This window comes from Coregonus clupeaformis, unplaced genomic scaffold (assembly GCF_020615455.1).
Source record: "Coregonus clupeaformis isolate EN_2021a unplaced genomic scaffold, ASM2061545v1 scaf0257, whole genome shotgun sequence".
Taxonomy (NCBI): Eukaryota; Metazoa; Chordata; class Actinopteri; order Salmoniformes; family Salmonidae; genus Coregonus; species Coregonus clupeaformis.
This window is the reverse complement of record NW_025533712.1, coordinates 446,039-466,615: the sequence shown is the minus strand read 5'-3', so window position 1 is coordinate 466,615 and position 20,577 is coordinate 446,039. Positions and strand designations below refer to the sequence as shown.

Here is a 20,577-nt window from a genome sequence, read left to right as displayed (position 1 = left end):
GGCTTAAGAACAACAAAGTCAAGGTAATGGAGTGGCCATCACAAAGCCCTGACCTCAATCCTATAGAACATTTGTTGGCAGAACTGAAAAAGCGTGTGTGAGCAAGGAGGCCTACAAACCTGACTCAGTTACACCAGCTCTGTCAGGAGGAATGGGCCAAAATTCACCCAACTTATTGTGGGAAGCTTGTGGAAGGCTACCCGAAATGTTTGACCCAAGTTAAACAATTTAAAGGCAATGCTACCAAATACTAATTGAGTGTATGTAAACTTCTGACCCATTGGGAATGTGATGAAATAAATAAAAGCAGAAATAAATCATTCTCTCTACTATTATTCTGACATTTCACATTCTTAAAATAAAGTGGTGATCCTAACTGACATAAGACAGGGAATTTATACTAGGATTAAATGTTAGTAATGGTGAAAAACTGAGTTTAAATGTATTTGCTAATGTGTATGTTAACTTCCGACTTCAACTGTATATGGATCATTTATAAAGCCAGGCACATTTAACAGTTCAGCTATTGATTATTGACCTAATTAAGTCGGGGTTTCCTCTCCTCACTTTTCTTAGACAATAAGGCAAGGGCTGTTTTCTCATCTCTTCATTCTGTTGCTGCCTCCGCCACATTGTTCTCAACAACAATACGCAGATTAAATGTGCTATTATGCACATGATGAAATAAATAAAAGCAGAAATAAATCATTCTCTCTACTATTATTCTGACATTTCACATTCTTAAAATAAAGTGGTGATCCTAACTGACCTAAGACAGGGAATTAATACTAGGATTAAATGTTAGTAATGGTGAAAAACTGAGTTTAAATGTATTTGCTAATGTGTATGTTAACTTCCGACTTCAACTGTATATGGATCATTTATAAAGCCAGGCACATTTAACAGTTAAGCTATTGATTATTGACCTAATTAAGTCGGGGTTTCCTCTCCTCACTTTTCTTAGACAATAAGGCAAGGGCTGTTTTCTCATCTCTTCATTCTGCTGCTGCCTCCGCCACATTGTTCTCAACAACAATACACAGATTAAATGTGCTATTATGCACATAGCAACATGGTCTAGGAAAAGGCACCAATTCAACAGAGCACTGATGTGTTTCAGAACTGCAGACAGTGACCACTATCCAACGCGGGAGAAAGTGCATTTGTTATAAAATGATATTATTTTTATTCTTGCACCATTGTTCTTATGTAATATAACCATATGCAATTTCAGTAACACGTCTTAGAGTGATGGACTGTGCCATCCCCACGGCCTCCACAATGGATTAGTCCACTCAGACTGGCGCGAATCAGACAGGTGTTTTGTACACCATGATATTTGTACATTAATTTTTTCCTACTGCTCCGCTAGAGAAATATTGGTCGACCAACAGCCTATCGACCAAACAATCGACCAGTCGAATAAATGGGGTCAACCCTACTAGCTATATAATCTTCCAGAACGATGAGTAGGTGTGTCCAAACTTTTGACTGTTACTGTACATACAGTATATCTATATTGCATAGTTATAACCCTTAACTAATACTGTTTACATGTGTGCATATCTTTGTCTTATAGAACCACAACAATAAGATTCCAAGTTATTCGGATTACCACAATCATATAAACATCCTCAAATACAAACAGCTGTGTCTGCATGTGTGCGTGTGGTGGTGACCAAGTGTTTAGTATGGGCCTCAACATCATGTTCTAACTGGACAGCACTATAGTGCGCAGAACCAAACCAATCAGTTATAAGTATATAGCGGGTGAGGGCATTCACAGCCGACCGCTCAGACGGGTGAGGGCATACTAGCCAGCTGTTTTACGTGGTCTTTCTAGCTGGATTTAGTGACTAACAGTATTTTACATGGTCTGTCATTTCTTTAGCGACCAATAGTTTTTACAGTCATTGTGATAACTATAAACTTTTATACTAACATCACCAATCTGAGGTAAAATGGATGTGTAATTCCACTACATTTTATGGGGTGAAAATGCAGGCTTGTAGTAACACAAACTGTCCACAGTCCACATTCGGGAAATTAGCGGAATATACAATAATTTACTATGCCAAAATAATTCAACATGTCAACTTAAGATGATAGTATACAGTATGTTGCCCACTCACAAACGATTGCAACAATGACATCTATTTCTCACTCATTTAACCATTTGGAGAGTAAAATAATGCTCTCAAACACAATTTAACTGGTCGCTGTAGACTAGAGCCTCCATAGTCTGTGCAGCAGCCTGAACGTTTGACGTCCCTACCTTTTTAGGTTTATTTTCATGTCTAGTCCATTGTACTGGCCTGTGTGAGGTGTAGTAGTTTGATGCATCTTCTTGCTTTGCTTATTTTTTGTCACCTGAAAATTCAGTCTCAGCCAACAATTGTTGATATCCTTCATTCCTTACCTGACCCTTACAGACACAGATACCGGACCCAAAGACATTCAAGCAGCACTTTGACAGCAAGCATCCCAAGTCCCCAATACCTCCAGAGCTGGTTGCTGTTGAGGCTTAAAAGACCACACACACACACAATGGACCTACAGCTGGGATAAGATGCTCTCATCATTCAGACTCACAGTATACATGTTAGCAGCAAATTCTTGCCCTATGCTTCAACTGTATTTCATATGGCTCAATATGTGGAAATGTTGTCACTCATCGCCTTTCATGTTGTGATTCACAGACACACGATGACCACGATTTGAGCGCTGCAACTGGGACTGAATGGCGTCAAGGGACAAAACACTGAGACCCCTGGACATGGGTGGGGGAATATTTGTGTTACAATGACCTAAAAGGGGGGGGCAGAAGCACACCAGCACCCCACCTTATATGTCCAACCACCCCTCAACTTCAGACTCTATTGAAGCACCCATCTTACTTCTATGAGCCCACTCTACCTACATCCCTTTTCCCTATGCCGCTTCCTTCATTCATTCCTGATTCAATACCATCTAGACCAGGGGTGTCAAACGTCCGGCCCGCGGGCCGGATCAGGCCCGCAAACGGGTTTAATCCGGCCCGCGAGATGATTTTGTAAAGTATAAAAATGAGCTGCAATTTTTCAATAAAATAAACTGCTGTTCCAATTGTGTCCACTGGATGGCGCAATATCAATTGTGTTAAGCAAGCAAACTGTTTATACCGGGGCAGAGCAAATAGGTCAAGCAAGTGCAGCCAGTCCGGATGAGCTACTTTGTTTTGCCCACGATATTTATTACGGCTTCTACTTTTAACATTATGTGCTTTGGCACCCTCATTGCCCCAATATGTCTCTGTCAAAAAAGAGAAAAGTGGACGCAGAATGCAGAGTGTTCCAAGAAAAATTGTCATCCTTCTATTTATTCATGGAATTGAATGGGAAAGCTGTATGTTTGGTGTGTTCACAGCATGTTGCAGTGCTGAAAGAATATAACCTTCGTCGCCACTATGTGAGTCTTCATGCCGACAAATATGACAACTTTCAAGGACAGCGGAGAAGAGAGAAGGTGAATGAGCTGTTGGTGGGTCTGAAGAAACAGCAGTCTGTGTTTACTCACAGCCGAGACATCAGTGACGCTGCAGTGAAAGCTAGCTACCTCATTGCTAATGAAATCGCAGTGGCTTCAAAACCATTTAGTGAGGGTGAATTTGTAAAAACATGCATGATGAAGGCAGCAGAGATTGTGTGCCCTGAAAAGCACCAGGCTTTTGCAAATATCAGCCTGACAAGAAACACAGTTGCAGACAGGATTTCAGATCTTTCAGTGGATTTGGACAGCCAGTTGAAGCAAAAAGTAAAGTCATTTATTGCGTTTTCGGTTGCAATTGATGAAAGCACGGACATTACAGATGTTGCACAACTGGCCATTTTCATCCGCGGAGTTGATGACACATTGACCGTCACCGAGAAGTTTGTGGAGTTGGTGCCGATGACAGATACAACGACAGCAGCTGATATTTTCACTGCACTCGTCGGCGCGCTGGACAGGGTCGGAGTGGACTGGTCCCGCGCTGTCAGCCTGGCTACAGATGGTGCGCCCTCAATGATCGGGAAAAAAGCAGGCGTTGTGACAAAGTTCAGAGAGAAAGTGCAATCTGCAAATGGAGGACGTGATTTTTGGACTTTTCACTGTATTTTGCACCAGGAGGCTTTGTGTTGCAAGTCATTAAAGATGGATAACGTCATGAATAAAACAAAGCTGCGCTCAAGGCTCACGCACAAGCACTTGAATCACACCCTGAAGTTGGCTGCCACTCAGGATGTGACGCCTGATATTGATACGCTGGTGAAAGCTAAAAGATGCCAGGTATCAGGAGTCAAATAAACTATGCAACCCCACTTAAAGTGCTGCATGAGACACCCTGATATAGTTCTGTGATCTGTGATATACTTCTGTGAATCACTGAGGCATTGTGTGTTTGTGTGTTGTTTGTCCTCAGAATTTCAAATAACTTGAGGTGTTTTATGATTAATAGTGATGTTGTGCTTTTGGACACACTGTCCTCAGGCTCCAGCTTTATGTTTATATGTTTTTATGTTGATGAGCTATTGTTTTTAATTGATTTTATTTTATTTGTATATTTAACCTATTCTTGACTCTGTGGTTCTTGCACTTGTTTGGGGAACAGGATTTCAGTATTTGTATCTACATTTCTGTCTGAGAAATGACACCCTGATATAGTTCTGTGATCTGTGAAACAGTTATGTGAATCACTGAGGCATTGTGTGTTTGTGTGTTCTTTTTCTTTAGAATTTTCAAATAAACTTCAGGTGTTTTATGATTAATAGTGATGTTGTGCTTGTACTATTTTGGACACACTGTCCTCAGGCTCCAGCTTTATGTTTTATGTTGATAGTATTAAAACAAAGAAAACTATCTGAAGTTGTTGTTTTTAAGTTATATATACCATGATTTTACCGGTCCGGCCCACTTGGGAATAGATTTTCCTCCATGTGGCCCCTGAGCTAAAATGAGTTTGACACCCCTGCTGTAACGTAACAAAATGTGGAAAAAGTCAAGGGGTCTGAGTACTTTATGAATGTGAAGTGTCTTGGGGTAAGAGGGTAATTAAGGGCATACCCCTCATTAACCCTTGGTTAACTTGCCATTTGAAACAGGCTTGTGTAAATACCTGTTTTTAGAGGGACAGTAAATCTAGACGAGAACCAGGACAATTGAATATTTACCTTAATGAGGTGATGTAGATGGAATAAAGTCATTATTTTCTACTCCATTCTTGCTTCTTTCTAAACAAGTCTGCTCTTAGCTTGAAAGATACTGATCATTGGAGATTTAATGTGTAATGTAATAAGTAGTCCCGTAATTTAAAGAACAGTGACAATACCTTTTTCATTTAACTACACCCTTTGAGCTATGACACCAACCAATACGATCCCTTCTCTTCAGTGTAAACAGAAGTGGAGCTAGCTAGCTTGACCGGTGGGCACTGGGAAGAAGAATGGCAGATGGCGAGATGACGCGAGGCAGAAAGAAGGTCGCTAGGTACAAACCGTACAAATCTACAGTGAGGGAAAATAGTATTTGATCCCCTGCTGATTTTGTATGTTTGCCCACTGACAAAGACATAATAATAATATGCCATTTAGCAGACGCTTTTATCCAAAGCGACTTACAGTCATGCGTGCATATTTATTGATTTTTTTGGTATATGGGTGGTCCCGGGGATCGAACCCACTACCTTGGCGTTCCAAGCGCCGTGCTCTACCAGCTGAGCTACAGAGGACATGATCAGTCTATAATTTTAATGGTAGGTTTATTTGAACAGTGAGAAACAGAATAACAACAAAAAAATCCAGAAACACGCATGTCAAAAATGTTATAAATTGATTTGCATTTTAATGAGGGAAATAATTATTTGACCCCTCTGCAAAACATGACTTAGTACATGGTGGCAAAACCCTTGTTGGCAATCACAGAGGTCAGGCGTTTCTTGTAGTTGGCCACCAGGTTTGCACACATCTCAGGAGGGATTTTGTCCCACTCCTCTTTGCAGACCTTCTCCAAGTCATTAAGGTTTTGAGGCTGACGTTTGGCAACTCGAACCTTCAGCTCCCTCCACAGATTTTCTATGGGATTAAGGTCTGGAGACTGGCTAGGCCACTCCAGGACCTTAATGTACTTCTTCTTGAGCCACTCCTTTGTTGCCTTTGCCGTGTTTTGGGTCATTGTCATGCTGGAATACCCATCCACGACCCATTTTCAATGCCCTGGCTGAGGGAAGGAGGTTCTCACCCAAGATTTTACGGTACATGGCACCGTCCATCATCCCTTTGATGCGGTGAAGTTGTCCTGTCCCCTTAGCAGAAAAACACCCCCAAAGCATAATGTTTCCACCTCCATGTTTGACGGTGGGGATGGTGTTCTTGGGGTCATAGGCAGCATTCCTCCTCCTCCAAACACGCGAGTTGAGTTGATGCCAAAGAGCTCGATTTTGGTCTCATCTGACCACAACACTTTCACCCAGTTCTCCTCTGAATCATTCAGATGTTCATTGGCAAACTTCAGACGGCCCTGTATATGTGCTTTCTTGAGCAGGGGGACCTTGCGGGCGCTGCAGGATTTCAGTCCTTCACGGCGTAGTGTGTTACCAGTTGTTTTCCTGGTGACTATGGTCCCAGCTGCCTTGAGATCATTGACAAGATCCTCCCGTGTAGTTCTGGGCTGATTCCTCACCGTTCTCATGATCATTGCAACTCCACGAGGTGAGATCTTGCATGGAGCCCCAGGCCGAGGGAGATTGACAGTTATTTTGTGTTTCTTCCATTTGCGAATAATCACACCAACTGTTGTCACCTTCTCACCAAGCTGCTTGGCGATGGTCTTGTAGCCCATTCCAGCCTTGTGTAGGTCTACAATCTTGTCCCTGACATCCTTGGAGAGCTCTTTGGTCTTGGCCATGGTGGAGAGTTTGGAATCTGATTGATTGATTGCTTCTGTGGACAGGTGTCTTTTATACAGGTAACAAGCTGAGATTAAGAGCACTCCCGTGTGCTCTTTAAGTGTGCTCCTAATCTCAGCTCGTTACCTGTATAAAAGAAACCTGGGAGCCAGAAATCTTTCTGATTGAGAGGGGGTCAAATACTTATTTCCCTCATTAAAATGCAAATCAATTTATAACATTTTTGACATGCGTTTTTCTGGATTTTTTTGTTGTTATTCTGTCTCTCACTGTTCAAATAAACCTACCATTAAAATTATAGACTGATCATTTCTTTGTCAGTGGGCAAACGTACAAAATCAGCAGGGGATCAAATACTTTTTTCCCTCAAAGTATTTTCTTTAATGAATCAACTACAGGAGAGATAATTACATGTTCCTCTCCTGAAAACCCTGAGACGGAGTCGGATAGTGAAAGCTCAGAAATCGAACCTGACAAAAGTGAAGAAAAAGAACCTGCGTCGACAGGTGTGGTGAAGTCTTCCGAGCCTCACCCCAATGATCAGGAAAATGCCTGAGATTACTCTGGCCCAGTGGGAGTACAATTTGTGGACAAAGTGGATTCATGCCTTTTGGCTGACCCATTTGTGGTATCTGGCTGCGTGGAGAAGGAGCTGGGTATCGTTAACTCAGTCACAGTGTCTAGAAGTAAACATTGTTTTTCTGTGTGTCTTCCGCCAGAAGGAGCGGGCCCTCCACATCTCGCGCCTTGGGACAAAAGCTGTGTCTTGCTTTGCTATTTGGAGCAGAGCACCGGTGAAAGACATGATAACTGGGGTGGCTTTGAGTGTTGAGGTGGATCAACTGAAGTTGAGGATCCCCGGTGTCTGAGATGCACGCCATTTGATGCAGCGCAGACCCGGTGGCGAGCGCGAGATTGAGGAGACCCTGTCTATCCTTTTGAGTTTTGATGTTGAGTGTTTACCTGATAAAGTCATGCTAGGACATGTCAGGTATCCCGTAAGAGCTTTAGTTCAGAACACACTACGGTGTTTCAGGTGCCAAGTGTATGGTCATGTTGCAGCAGTATGTAGGAGGGAAATTCTGAGGTGTGAGAAGTGTACAGGAGGGTATGGGACAAAGGAGTGTGTAGTTTCGGTGGGTAAAATGGTGTGTTTCAATTGTGGGGGTGCGCATGTTGCTGGGGATCAGAAATGTCCTGTGCGAGTGAGACAATTTCAGGTTGCAGGGTTAGAGCAGTGCAGAAAGTGTCATGCTGAGGCAGTGAGGAAAGTAGATGGTAATAGGCAAAGAGTGAGACCGGGTGAGGGAGCCTGAGAGGATCCCTGTGAGTAGTAAGCCAGTATAGAGTGATCTGGACAGTTTGTGCTTTAGTAAGGTTGGCTTCTTGCCATTTATTGCTATGGTCATTAATTGTACTGCACAGATGGATTAGAAATCCCAGAAGATAGGTTTGGTAGTAACAGCAGCAGGAACGTTTTTGGGTGTCAGATTTTAGTGCTGAAGAACTACACAGGGTTTTGAGAGAAGGGGTTCCAGCCTCCCAGGCCAACAGCCTGGTGTAGGATCTGATTGGGTCAAATTAGTAGTGGGATATATCTAGGGTTAGATGGTGGTGCAATTGATGTTTTCCTAATTTTCCCTTTTTTGTGATCAAAATGTGCTATTCACTCTCTGACCTGTGAAAGGCAGCAGAACGCAACAAAGCGTCTAGTCTGCCGGAGAACTACAAGAAGAAGACGAATTAAACGGAAGTGAACAGTGAGCAAGAACAATTTCTACGTTAGCGTTTTTGTTGTTGTTATTTAGACGTTTATTAACACCCTGCACAGCATCACATACTTATCCCAGGTAGTCTTTAATTCGCGTTGGAGACAGTACAGGTTGATGTTATCTAGGTAACCCTAGGTAGCAAGCTGCTAACAATGGCTAACGGTATGGTTTTTCACACTCAAATAGCCTCCATCATGGAGGTGCTAGCGAATGCAGCCGTGGCAGAGGTTTGTAAACTCGTAGACAACGACTATGCAGTGTTTCGTTTGGAAATAACTCAAAGCCAGAAAGAAAACAGGGCATTGCAGAGGAAACTACAGCTACTGGAACTGAAGGTGTCACGGGACCGCGCAGACAAGACAATGCGAGAGCGCGTTCTTGCCAGTCGTCCCAGAACTGTCAAGATCCTCGACCGATATAGAGGAACCGCAAGAGGTACATAAGTGGCTGTTAATGTGTGGGATATTCCGTAATTTTATGTGGGGATTTTAATACGGTTACGGAACCAAAATATCTGGTATCTCAGTCAATTTCATACATTTAAATATTAATTTTGAAACTTGAACAAAACGATTTATAAAGTGATATCTGATTAAATATGGTGGTGAAGTTGCATACCGCAACCAGAACCCTGCAGAAACAAGAATGTAAAAAAAAAAATACTCCGTGCACAATTGTCAGAAAATGTATGTATAAATCCCAAGTCTGTCTTTCACGGTTTCTTCGATACTCACGTGGATTACATTACTAAAGAATTATGGTGGACAATAATATGCATTGTGAACAGTAACATTTGGAAGGCAATATGCATTATGACTATGCAATAACGTTTTGTTCAATTAAAAAAATTACAAATCAAAACAGAACTAACAATAAGAAATAAGATGGACTCCAAAAACTCCCATGGACACTTAAATCTGTAAATCACGTTATGTAATTATGAACTAAAATGTATTGATGTGAAAGTTGAATTGTATTTATGTGAACTATTTATGAATGTAAAATGTGGAAAAAGCAAGGGATACATTTTGCAGAAGGTCGCCCCGTTCCCCTCTGCGCATATGTGACTTTAAATGTGTTAACCACATTTGGTTAACCAGAATTCCATCCTGGTCAGTTTTTGGATAGTATGCAATAATGCCCCTGATTACTTAGCTATCTTGCACAAAGACACTATCATATTCTAACCAGTTTCTTGATTTACTGCATTTCCTATTAGTTACTAATAGAAAACAATAGGATGCATGGAATATAATCTACTGATCTATAAATACTATATCAAGAAGTTATTTGAAGTGTTACCTTACATCCTTGCCAATTGTAGACAGTGTACAATATAGCGTTGAGCATTTACAGTAGCTAACCTAACCACCTATTTTCCTCAAATCACTCTCAGGTGAAGGACATCTCACTGGAGGCCACAGGAACTTTGTGAAGCCGGCGGGACACAATACATGGCGAGATGACCAAGCAATCACTGTTGATGAGGGGAGTGGAACCTCAACCCAGCATGTTATCGTGATAGAGGTTAGTGTCATAATAGTACATCAAAATGACAGTACATCAAATGTGGCCAGTTTATTTCAGAAAGGCTTCCCTCAGCTATTCACTTGCTTACATGTACATCCTAATTTATCTGCCTTAGGGGAGCTTGTGAGATATCCCTACAACGTTGTTATTCAATTCTACTCATGTATCGGTAATAATCTCCCCTCTTCTTGTGTCAGGATGCAGAGGCTGGAGGGCCTGGGGTCAAGCTGGAGAGGTCTCAAGAAGAGGAGGACTCATGGCACAGAAGAGACATCCAGACTGGAACGGCTGGAGCGCCCCCTGTAGCCACGGAGGACCCCACCACCGCCCCAGCGCCACCCATAACTCGACAAAGCATCACGGAGGTCAGTGGAACGCTGAACGCCGTCCTCAAGTCAGAGACAGATACAGAGACTTTAACGGGTCTGGGGCGTCTGGGTTGTCCTCCTCCTCCCCGCTCAGAGTATTTACTTTACGGTAACACGAGCCCGAGGACGGTTCTGTCCCATCAGAACTCAGGTAGCACGTTACAGACTGGCAGTGATCCGTCCTGTTCATACGCTACAGAGATGATACCTGGTGACATGCCTGTGGGCTTAGATACACAGACTAATCCAATGAGAGGGGACTGGAACAGGTACAGTAGTAGTGTATACTCTGAAGGGTGCCTAGATAAGAAAGGGGAGGGTCTGGTCGTAGATGAGGTGACTGTGAAAGTGGAAGGCGACACTCCACTGACATGGAATGTAGACAAGACTCACTTAACAGAAGGACACTCGCAGGGCAACACCAGTGACTTCTTAGACTACAGGGAAAGTTTACAGACAAATCCAAATGTCTCAACCCACTCCCCTTTACACACACTCAGGGATCCCAACCCAGTGTCCACGTCGATGGCACCTTCCGATTCACACGGCCGTGTCCTTTTCGATCAGGTATTGAACTCAAACGACAGGGCTAGAGTCCAGGCTCAGGGAAGAGGAGCCACATCAGCCAATAGTAAAGAGAAACGGTTCCTCTGCATGTTCTGTAACAAAGGCTTCAGCCGCCCCCAGAAGGTGGAGATCCACCAGAGGGTCCACACAGGGGAGAAACCCTACAGCTGTACCCAGTGTCACATGCGCTTCGCCCAGGCTTGCAACCTGAAGAGGCATCAGAGGGTCCACACAGGGGAGAAATCCTATAGCTGCCCACAGTGTGAGAAGAGGTTCTCCCACCAGCACCAGCTGAAGATGCACCTGAAGGTCCACACGGGAGAGAGGCCATTCGCCTGTGTGTAGGGCTGTTACATCGACCGTATTACCGCCACACCAGTGGTCACGAGTCATGAGTCAAATTCCACGTGAACGTTGAGTCATGGTAACTGGGCTACTCAAACTGCGCTCTGTAAATGAATGTTGCTGATGGGCGTTAGTAGACTACCAAACTTGCTCAAGACGCTAATGGCCTGGTACTCAACGCTATATTGTCCCTCAAGTCATTCTGACATTAATACTAATGCTTTGAAAATCGCATCAAACACTTCATGATTGAACTTGAATAATCTGCTGGAATATTTTTTCTCTTTTTACATGTGTGTTGCATTCTGAAATGCGGGTGTACTGACCATGACATTCAATTTCAAGTTCCACATTTTTGTATTGAAATAGACTTGCTGCTGTTATCCGAAATATCTCATCCATTCTCCAAACCACGCTCTATCTCTCTCTGCGCTCCAAGTGGGTGGGAGAGGCGAGGGAGAGAAATGCGTTGTGATTGCAACATTTCAAATTGCAATTGCGGGAAAATCATAGTTTTGAAAGCAAATAGGCCTACTGTTGTGACTGTTGGAAAGAGGAGGGTCTCAGATTTCTGTAGGTATTATATTTATAACTCAACTCTCAATATGGACTGATGGAGCACCTTTTTTAACCAAAGTGTCTAGTAGGCTATGGCTTTGAGATATAGCTTATATGGAGCGGAGCGGTGCAAATTCTGCCATTTGCAGTGATTGCATAGGCCTATAGACATTGGGTGCACTGCAAAGTTTTCAGGACATTACATTAACTGTTAACTAACCACATTAACTGTTAGATTAATCAATTACACAGCTAACTATCAGCATATTATATTTCGTTTTCTAGCTAATGCATTTTCAGTTTCCACTTACTCAGATGGTGAATTAGCCCAAATCCACATTTTATATACAGTGCTATGAAAAAGTATTTTCCCCCTTTCTAATTTTCTCTACTACAGGAAGCATTTGGTTGGAGTCATTGCAGCTAAAGGTGGCACAACCAGTTATTGAGTGTAAGGGGGCAATTACTTTTTCACACAGGGGAATTGGGTGTTGCATAATTTGTTTATGAAATAAATATGTAATTATTGTTGTTATTTGTTCACTTATGTTCCCTTTATCTAATATTAGGTTTTGGTTGAAGATCTGATAACATTCAGTATCACAAATATGCAAAAGTAGAGAAAATCTGAAAGGGGGCAAATACTTTTTCATAGCACTGTATGTATTTTATCAATAAGATGTCCCTGCTGTTGGTGCGTGCATATGCGAGTCATTTCAACTGAACATTGTGGTTACATTAATGAAGAATGAAATCAAATAAATCTTATTCATATTGAATTAATGATGCGTGTCAGGAGCTGGTCATTTATCCAACACACCTATTATTGCGTTCGTATTTCATCAACTCTGTCCAGTACAAGCATATTAATTAAGGCTATACTATCGTTCGCTATTCAAGTGCACATGGATGGCATGCCCATGCAGCTGATAATGGCCCATTCTAAATCTAAACTAATTTCACAAATATATTATTTAGTATAATATTTAAAGACCTTATTAAATTGAGAATAGTCTGATGGGAGAGAATATTATCACTTGTGAATGAGAGACTAATGAACAGCTTGTGCAGTCTAGGCAAGAAACGGAGCGCATGCCTTTTTTGCAACTCTTTCAAATCATCAATAGTCGCATCATGCAGCCAGCCCATATGTTTTGATTTCGAAGACATTCTAAGGTTTGTCTCACAACTAAAGTTGCCACGGGGGGTATGAAAAAAATAAAATAAAACTGTAAGTCGCTCTGGATAAGAGCGTCTGCTAAATGACTGAAATTTAAAATGTAAAACTTTAAATTAAGTGTATAGGACCTGTTTCAAATGATCACTTTTTACATTCAACACAGAATAGCCGCTCCATTGCGCACTTGCTCGGCAGTCGTTAGAGAAAAATATCCTTTCTATTAATCAATGTCCACTTATATTCTTCTAACAATAAAATCATATAATATAAAATAATCATAATTGCACAGGAATTAAGCATATCTTGTCTGCTATTGGCATGGCATAGCCAGATCAGTAACATACAGTACGCCGACTCAGAATATGAAATTCTGTTCTTCTGAAATACATTTTCTTCATATCATGTTTCTTAACACCTGCTTATAATAAATAATGGATCTATTGTGATGGTGTATATTAAATGGATTTATAATACTTATTTTAATTGTAGATGTTCCACAGGCGCGCATCAGTGGCTTGTATGCGTGGAAACCCGGAGATGCTAACCGTGTTTGTTAATTACATGGTTAATTACCGTGAGACCGGTGGTCATTTTGCATGACAGTTAATGGCTGACATATTTTCATGACCGCCACAGCCCTACATGTACACACTGCAGGAAGAGGTTCTGAGAGGAGCTACCTCAGGATACACCAGCAGAAACAACATTCCACTCTATAACATAGAAACCATTCCACTCGATATCTTCTGATGTTTAGATCAAACATTGCATTAAAGACAAAGATTACTTTTCATTGTTGTCAGCAGAAAATATCCACAGATGCATTTGGAATAACGAGAGTAACAGATTTCAGTGTTGAATATATTGGGGTAGAATATATTGCAAATTCAGACATTTGTTCACAAATGCCTATTTCATTACTTCTATTCAACGACCGTATTTTCTTCCCAATGCACTTTTAATGAGAAAATTAATGCAGTTTATCAAGTTCATGGCAATTTTTTGCTAAGACGTGTATGTGTGGTTTTCATATGGTATATATAAAACTTTGTTTAATATACACAAAATGGGACTTTTCATTCTAAGACTTTCATTGGGACTCTCTTTAGTATACATCCATCTGATCTCACCCTATTCTGCATACACCCAACAGTGCTTTATAACCAATATACACTTAGGGCCTACATACAGTGCCTAGAGAAAGTATTCACAGCCCTTGACTTTTTCAATTTTTGTTGTGTTACAAAGTGTGATTTAAAATGGATTCAATTGTCATTTTTCGTCAACGAGCTACAAAAAATACTCTGTCGAAGTGATTTCTTTTTCTAAAATGTTTTTCAAAAAATCATGAAAAATAAAACACTATCTTGATTAGATAAGTATTCAACCCCCTGAGTCTATACATGTTAGGATCACCATTGGCAGCAATTACAGCTGTGAATCTTTCAGTGTAAGTCTCTAAGAGCTTTCCATTTTACATTTCCATTTTAGTCATTTAGCAGACGCTCTTATCCAGAGCGACTTACAGTTAGTTAGTGAGTGCATACATTTCCACACCTGGATTGTGCAACATTTGCCCATTATTATTTAAAAAAATATTCAATCTCTGTCAAATTGGTTGTTGATCATTGCTAGACAACCATTTTCAGGTTTCAAGCAACTCCAGTGTAGATTTGTAATTTGGTGTTTTAGGTTATTGTCCTGCTGAAAGGTGAATTCATCTTCCAGTATCTGGTGGAAAGCAGACTGAACCAGGTTTCCCCCTAGGATTTTGTCTGTGCTTAGCTCCATTCCGTTTCTTTTTTATCCAGGAAAAACTCTCCAGTCCTTAACGATTACAAGCATACCCATAACATGATGCAGCCACCACTATGCTTGAAAATATGGAGAGTGGTACTCCGTAATGTGTTGTATTGGATTTGCCCCAAACATAACACTTTCCCGAGTGGCGTAGTGGTCTAAGGCACTGTATTGCAGTGCTAGCTGTGCCACTAGAGATCCTGGTTCGAATCCAGGCTCTGTCGTAGCCGGCCGCGACCGGGAGACCCATGGGGCGGCGCACAATTGGCCCAGCGTCGTCCAGGATAGGGGAGGGAATGGCCGGCAGGGATGTAGCTCAGTTGGTTGAGCATGGCGTTTGCAACGCCAGGGTTGTGGGATCAATTCCCACGGGGGGCCAGTAAAAAAAAGAAAATATATATATATAAAAAATAATAATGTATGCACTCACTAACTGTAAGTCGCTCTGGATAAGAGCGTCTGCTAAATGACTAAAATGTAAAATGTATTCAGGACAAAAAGTTAATTGCTTTGTCACATTTTTTGTAGTATTACTTGTGGCAAACAGGATGCATGTTTAGGCATATTTTTATTCTGTACAGGCTTCCTTCTTTTCACTTTGTCAATTAGGTTAGTATTGTGGAGTAACTACAATGTTGTTGATCCATCCTCTGTTCTCCTATCACAGCCATTATCATTATAACTATATAACTGTCTTAAAGTCAGGGGTTGAATACTTATTGACTCAAGACATTTCAGCTTTTCATTTTTAATTAATTAGTAAAACATTTGAAAAACATAATTAGACTTTGACATTATGGGGTATTGTGTGTAGGCCAGTGACCCCCCCCAAAAAAAACTCAATTTAATCAATTTGACATTTAGGCTGTAACACAAAATGTGGAAAAAGTCAAGGGGTATGAATACTTTCTGAAGGTATTGTACCAGTGGAGGCTGCTGAGGGGAGAACGGCTCATAATAATGGCTGGAATGAAGTTTAATGGATGGAATAGAGTGAATGGAATGGTATCAAAGCCAGTAAAACAATGTTTTTGATACCATTCCATTTACTCCATTCCAGCCATTATTATGAGCTGTTCTCCCCTCCGCAGCCTTCACTGCACTGTACCTACATATACCCACACACTAACAAACACCTACTGTGTACATCAAAATAGTTGAGTCAGGTTTGTCTGATGACTCATATTTACCCACATCATATTTATGTCCACCATGATGGGTTTAACAACAATTAAGTCAGTCTGTAACTATAGTATAGGACTCAAATATAGGGAGGGGGGGAGTAAACACTCCATGATTTAAAGTGTGTTTATTATCTGTGTGTGCGTGTGTACGTACCTGAGGGAGTGTACAGTACCAGTCAAAAGTTTGGACACACCTACTCATTCAAGGGTTTTTCTTTATTTGTACTATTTTCTACATTGTAGAAAAGTAGTGAAGACATCAAAACTATGAAATAACACATATGGAGTCATGTAGAAACCAATAAACTGTTAAATAAATCAAAATATATTTTATATTTGAGATTCTTCAAATAGCCACATTTTGCCTTGATGACAGCTTTGCACACTCTTGGCATTCTCTCAACCAGCTTCACCTGGAATGATTTTCCAACAGTCTTGCAGGAGTTCCCACATATGCTGAGCACTTGTTGGCTGCTTTTCCTTCACTCTGCCGTCCGACTCGTCCCAAACCATCTCAGTTGGGTTGAGGTCGGGGGATTGTGGAGGCCAGGTCATCTGATGCAGCACTCATCACTCTCCATGTTGGTAAAATAGCCCTTACACAGCCTGGAGGTGTGTTGGGTCATTGTCCTGTTGAAAAACAAATTATAGTCCCACTATGCCCAAACCAGATGTGATGGCATATCGCTGCAGAATGCTGTGGTAGCAATGCTGGTTAAGTGTGCCTTGAATTCTAAATAAATCACAGACAGTGTCACCAGCAAAGCACTCCCACACCATAACACCACCTCCTCCATGCTTTACGGTGGGAACTACACATACGGAGATAATCCGTTCACCCACACCGTGTTTCACAAAGACACAGCATTTGGAACCAAAAATCTCAAATTTGGACTCCAGACCAAAGGACACATTTCCACCAGTCTAATGTCCATTGCTCGTGTTTCTTGGCCCAAGCAGGTCTCTTCTTCTTATTGGTGTCCTTTAGTAGTGGTTTCTTTGCAGCAATTCGACCATGAAGGCCTGATTCACACAGTCCCCTCTGAAGAGTTGATGTTGAGATGTGTCTGTGACTTGAACTCTGTGAAGCATTTATTTGGGCTGCAATGTCTGAGGCTGGTAACGCTAATGAACTTATCCTCTGCAGCAGAGGTAACTCTGGGTCTTCCATTCCTATGGCGGTCCTCATGAGAGCCAGTTTCATCATAGCGCTTGATGGTTTTTTGCGACTGCACTTGAAGAAACGTTAAAGGTTCCCCCCCACCTTGTCACAACACAACTGATGGGCTCAAATGCATTAAGAAGGAAAGAAATTCCACAAATTAACTTTTAAGAAGGCACACCTGTTAATTGAAATGCATTCCAGGTGACTACCTCATGAAGCTGGATGAGAGAATGCCAAGAGTGTGCAAAGCTGTCATCAAGGCAAAGGGTGGCTATTTCAAGAATCTTAAAATATATATTTGTTTAACACTTTTTTGGTTACTACATGATTCCATATGTGTTATTTCATAGTTTTGATGTCTTCACTATTATTCTACAATGTAAAAAAAAGTACAAATAAAGAAAAACCCTTGAATGAGTAGGTGTGTCCAAACTTTTGACTGGTAGTGTGTGTCTGTGTAATCTGTATCACCTCTCTCTTCCAGGAGGAGGGTCCAGAGGTGCTGCTGGTGAAGGAGGAGGGGTGTGAGGAGGGTCTGGGGAACCCTGAGGGGACCATGGTCATGGAGGACAACCAGACTTCACCTCCTCCTGAACCCACAGAGGAACCAGCTGAGCAACACAGGACCACACACAGCCACACTGAGGTGAGGCCTCTGTGAACTACTGTCTGAATGATATTAGGTCAGGTCTTAATTAATTTTGTCTTAAGTGTGGGACCATGCCATTGAATTATCCAACCATTAGTATAGTATCAAATCAACTACCATGTTTGCATAATACTCATAGCAATCCCTCATTGCCCAATCAGAATATGCTCCATAGCAAGGTGCTCTTATCAGATTTCTTGATCCAACATCCTCTCACTCTGTATCTCTTACAGTCAGTAGACATGGAGGATGGGAAGTCTGATCTGCTGCTAGTCAAAGAGGAGACAATAGAGGACGGACCAGAGAGCATTGATCTGCTGAGTGGAGTAAAGATGGGGGAGCAAGGTAAGGAAGAAATACATATAGCCTACATACAGTAATAGATCTTCAGTGGGAATAGTGATGCGCCTGGCTATTATCAGTCATAAAATGAAATCAATACAACTAACGTTTACATACAAAAGAAACACAATGTATGAACTTGACCATGTAATTGACTCAAAAAAACTCCATATGTAGAGTTTTCTCTGCCATGTTTGTAGTCTAGTTTGTAACCTCTTCCTGCAGGTGGTTGGCTGGAGGCTAACAGAGGAGACTGGGCGGACATCTTGGATTTCCAGACCCAGACCAGTGCAGCCAAGGGCCCAGGGGACAACTTCACTGAGCTGGCCAGGACCAGAGGTGACATAGTGGTCAGTGGATGGAACAGCGTCTTAAACTCTGGACTGGGGAACAACACAGTTAACCACAACCAGAAACAGACGGTCGATTACAAAACAACAGTTGAACTTAGTCTCCATGACAACAGACTGGCTGAGACCAGGGCGAGGCGTAGATTTGGTCTGCGGGGACAGGGAGGTGTCCGTGTGAGAACAGACACAGAATCGGCTAGCAATGATCCGTCCTGCTCCTATAGTTGTGATTCAGAGAGACTGATGTCACCTCAGGTTAACCCCCTAACAGCTGCTGCCTTCAGCCTGCCTTCTATAGGATCTATCAACTGGAACATGGACCCTGCGACAACACAGACACTCCCTGGCCTTCATCCTCCTCACACTGTCCTAATGTTAAACCAGACCTCAGACAATGCCAGTGCCTCAACACTAAATGGCAACACAAGCCCATTGACAAATGACAGTAGTAGAGACAGAATCAGTAAAGGTGGCAGCGCCAAAGAGAAGCGCTTCCCGTGTTCGTTCTGTGGGAAAGCCTTCAGTTTCCCCAAACAGGTGGAGATCCACCAGAGGATGCACACCGGGGAGAAACCCTTCGGCTGCCACCTGTGCTGGGCCAGTTTTTCACACTCTTTCAGCCTGAAGAGGCACCAGAGGGTCCATACAGGGGAGAAACCGTTTAATTGCCACCTGTGCCGGGCCAGTTTTTCACACTTGTTCAACCTGAAGAGGCACCAGAGTGTCCACACAGGGGAGAAATCCTACAGCTGCCCCAGTGTGAGAAGAGGTTCTCCCACCAGCACCAGCTGAAGATGCACCTGAAGGTCCACAAGGGAGAGAGGCCGTTCGCCTGTACACACTGCAGGAAGAGGTTCTCAGAGAGGAGCTACCTCAGGATACACCAGCAGAAAATGCACAAGGGCCATGTATAGTGACATGTAATGTAGTACTAGTTAGTTTGTTTGTTTGTAGTTAATTCTGTTGGTTTTTGATGTAGTAGGGAACTGGATGAGATGAACTGAGGAAAGAATGAGTATGATGAGGCAGAGTAGATGATATGGTGATGGTTGGTGTGATGGTGTCTGTAAAAATGCTTCACTGATGAAGAGTGACAATTTTGTCCTGTTTGAGACTGGTGTTTTATAGTGAGATAAGGATAGTGCCTTAATTCATGTTTACGTGACATGAAGTAGTGAAGCTGTGTGTAATGTGATGTTGAACATTTTCCAAAGTATTCTAAAATTCATTTTATCAAAGCGAGGGTACCAGATTTACAGAAAAGGTCAAATGTTACCATAGTGAGAAAAGTTAATCTACTTGTATCGTTTTGTGCAATTGAAGTACTGTGCTTCAAAGTTATGCGAGTAAATGACAATTTTGTTGAAAATAAATACATATTGTACTGTGCTGACTGACTTGGTTATTTTTGTGTCATTGCAGGGACTGAGTTTCCCTTATCAGTCATTATACTTCATTATTTAATCAACACATAGTCGTGGCCAAAAATATTGGCACCCTTGCGCTTTTGTCAAGTTACTCACAATTTTCCCAAAAATCAAGTTGAAATTGACCAAAGTATTTGGTCTCCACAATTCCTTATTTCACTGTTAATATTAAAGAACCTTTGTTTTTTATTCATAACTTAATATATCCACTTAAATCAGAAACTAAACAAATGGCATTGACAAAATTATTGACACCCTAGACTTAATATTTGGTAGCACAGCCATTAGTCAAAATAACTGCAATCAAGCGCTTCCTATAGCCATCGATGAGCTTCCTGCACCTCTGTACTGGCAGTTTTGCCCACTCCTCTTGTGCAAACTGCTCCAGTTCTCTCAGATTTGAAGTGTGTCATCTCCCAAC

At 41.8% G+C, this 20,577-nt stretch overlaps 1 pseudogene; it reads left to right on the top strand.

The window, feature by feature from the left end:
* The first annotated feature begins 8,644 nt into the window (after positions 1-8,644).
* On the top strand, positions 8,645-20,106 carry LOC121560244 (annotated as a pseudogene).
* Positions 20,107-20,577: the final 471 nt, after the last annotated feature.